The sequence below is a fragment of the Podarcis vaucheri genome (assembly GCF_965113315.1).
Source record: "Podarcis vaucheri genome assembly, chromosome: 1".
Taxonomy (NCBI): domain Eukaryota; kingdom Metazoa; phylum Chordata; class Lepidosauria; order Squamata; family Lacertidae; genus Podarcis; species Podarcis vaucheri.
The window spans coordinates 35,315,486-35,318,902 of record NC_138759.1 but is presented as its reverse complement, the minus strand read 5'-3'; the positions used below and the strand labels follow the sequence as shown (position 1 = coordinate 35,318,902).

The 3,417-nt window shown below is 41.0% G+C and overlaps 1 pseudogene across 1 annotated transcript; it reads left to right on the top strand.

The window, feature by feature from the left end:
• Window positions 1-2,313: 2,313 nt before the first annotated feature.
• LOC309527643 (26S proteasome complex subunit SEM1 pseudogene) lies at window positions 2,314-2,557 on the top strand (annotated as a pseudogene). The gene has a single exon. The product of its transcript is annotated as a 26S proteasome complex subunit SEM1 pseudogene (transcript).
• The last annotated feature ends 860 nt before the right edge of the window (window positions 2,558-3,417 follow it).

Genomic DNA, 3,417 nt, shown 5'->3' with positions numbered 1-3,417 from the left:
ACGCTCTTGTGTTATATTCTTAAAAATGTTTATTGGGTCAGAGATTCCCATCCTTGTTCTGGAAACAACATGTTCAGTGAGAGAGTACAAACATTCCAGCCTCATGTACCCAAAATGCTTAAGTCTGATTAATGCATAAAGGGGTTAATGCCACAGAGTAAGCTGTCCTGCCAGACTTAGCTAAGTCACTCCTCCTCACCTTGAGAGGGAGGAAGTCTATTCTTTGTCTCCGTCTACCATGTGACCTCTGACATGTAAAGAAGTCTGAGCTGGTTACTCCAGCTTTTTACAAAGCCATCCTTAAGTTCCTGTAACAATAATTTAGGAACTTTCACCACATTGGACCAACTGGACTTTTGCTGCCTATGTTTTCTGAATGCTGTATGGAAAAGAACATAAATCTGAAATTTGAAGAGTTTGTAAGTAAACCATTTTTAATTCACCAAACATATGGTCTTTTTCTATGCTGGGGAAGTAGAAAACATTGGAAGGAACTTAGAAGGGCATATTTTAAAGGTCTAACAGCCCATATTTCCACGCTTTACTTTGCTGCATGTTTTGTGATTTTAAACCTCTGCTGGAGTTCTCGCACCAAAGAGCACTTGCCCCAAACCTGGATTTTGGCATACCTTTTTGTTTGCTTTCCCAACCAACACCAGATTCATTCTGCGACCTCAGTTACAGAGGATCAGCTAGCAGGAGATATGAGAGAGGCCTCCTGGAGACTCTGGAGAGCTGCTAATAGCCAGAGTAACCAATGCTGGGATAAATAGATAAGTAGTTTGACTACCTCCTACATATCTAGGGCCTAAAGACACATGGGGAAAAAAAAGACCTGCAAAGATTACTGAGGCTGCAGTCCTATACCCACTTGGCCTAAGAGTATGCCTCATTGCAATCGCTGGGTCTTATGTATGGTAGGTATGCATAGGATGTATAGGACACAGGTGATGGCTAGCAAGTTCCAAAGCAAGCATTAAGATTTCCTTTTAAAAATGTAATGGATAACACATCATAACTTATTAAACAAAATGTAGGAGTGAGATGGAGTAATAACGCAGGTATTTTTATTCAGTTTCCTTTCATCTGGCATTGTAATCAAGCTTGCCAAATGTGAAATGTTTTAGCAGCTTCTTGAAAAAAAGATCTCAGCTGACACATTTTATCATCAGCTTCAGAGGGTTAGTCCAGGCAAAAGCCAATTGTTATCAGGTGTGAATTAGCATACATTGGGTTCACTGAAGGTTGGGGAAGGTGATAAAAGTAAGGCATATTGGAAACACTCATCAAAAGACATGATTGCCATTAGGAACAGTAGGTGGATAACCACTATTGATTCCAAATGTTTAATTTGATTTGATGGATTTTACTGTAATTAACACTGGGTTTTATAAGAGCATGGTCCTTAACATTATTAAGTAGGAAGACAAATTGTGAAATTAAATCTACATTTGATTTGTAATGTTAATTTTGTAAATGTTTTATAATGTTAACAGGTTGTGCTAATGATACCTGGTTCTCATCTTATTTTCATTCTACTCCATTGACTGGATTGATTTTTCTTTCTTTCTGCATTCAGAAAGTACAATGATATTTAGGTTAGATATAGATATAGATATAGATATAGATATAGATATAGATATAGATATAGATATAGATATAGATATAGATATAGATACAGATACAGATACAGATACAGATATAGATATACATAAGGGACGCGGGTGGCGCTGTGGGTTAAACCACAGAGCCTAGGGCTTGCTGATCAGAAGGTCGGCAGTTTGAATCCCTGCGACGGGGTGAGCTCCCATTGCTCGGTCCTAGCAGTTCGAAAGCACGCAGTGCAAATAGATAAATATGTACCGCTCCAGCAGGAAGGTAAACAGCGTTTCCGTGCGCTGCTCTTGTTTGCCAGAAGCGGCTTAGTCATGCTGGCCACACGACCCGGAAGCTGTACGCAGGCTCCCTTGGCCCATAAAGCGAAATGAGCGCCGCAACCCCAGAGTCGGCTGCGACTGGACCTAACGGTTGGGGGCCTTTATATACATACAGTACATGCGAATGAAGCACATGTTGTGAGATTAATCCTCAACAGCATTTTGGAAGCATGTTTGATTGACTACAACTCCTCTTACATATTGTATGTAAATGTTACATTCAATATCTAACAGGTGTCATGTGGGGATAAACTAACATTTAGTTTGCATTGTACACTGTAAACACCAAAAAGGGCTGATACTTTTACAGTGTAATTCTATGTGTCTTTACTCAGAAGTGACTCCAGCCAGGGGAGCAAAATAGTGGGAAAGTTGCTGGTGGGCTCTAGAATGGCATGAGGCTGATGAAGTTGGAGAAGAAACAGCCTGTTGACTTGGGGCTGCTGGAGGAGGATGACGAGTTTGAGGAGTTCCCAGCTGAAGACTGGGCTGGTTTAGATGAAGATGAAGATGCATGTGCGTGGGAAGACAACTGGAATGATGACAATGTGGAAGATGATTTCTCCAGTCATCTAATAGCTGAATTATAAAAACATGGCTACAAGATGGAAAGCTCATAGCTTTCAGCAATGCTGCAGCCTGGGACATAGCTGACAACTTTTCCCTTTTCTTGTGAGGACTCCTATTCAGAATAAGGGAATTTCCCTTTAAAAAAGGGAAACGTTGACAGCTATGGCCTGGGATGGGATTGTATATTGAACAGAGAAATGTTACAGAATGTTGGCTGGAAGCAGAAATACTAGACTGCCCATTATTATACCCCCCCCCCCAATGTTTGTTTTGTATAAATAAAAAATTGAATATAGAAGAAGAGGGGGAAAGGAGAGACTCCAGCTGAGTTCAGTGGAACTTACTCCCAGGCAAGTGGTTGTAGCCTGGCAGCTACCATATTTTCAACCGTTAAATTCCAACATTCACACACATGAGACCACATCTGCATATCTTTGGGTGGATCCCCCCCCCCAATTGGGGTTGCTACCTTTTTTCCTGACACAGATTCTATGTCCTTAAGAGATCTACAACAGGCAGAAAATCAGCAGCTGATACTTCCCAGTCACTGTTTCTCAATGGTGGAGCAAAAAAATGAAGTCCATTAGGCAACCTGGGTGCACAGTCTTTGGTGTGTTTTTTTAAAAAAAATGTATGTGGGGGTTTTATGTCAGTGTCAATTGAGTAGGTTCTTTTTCTGTATATTTATTGGTTTACATTGACGATGAGAGAAGACTAGGGGGCAAGGCATGTTTATTTTCCTTTTATTGTCTCTGATGAACTATAGTGAGATTTGTTTGCAGTTGTGGAAGCGGCGGGGGATGAAATATGAGGCCAAGTTAGCCATATTGATCAGTAGGCTGTTGGTAGATCCCTGCTACCACTGTTGCCAGTGTGCACAGTCTTTGTTGAGGGTAGTGGGTGGTGGATT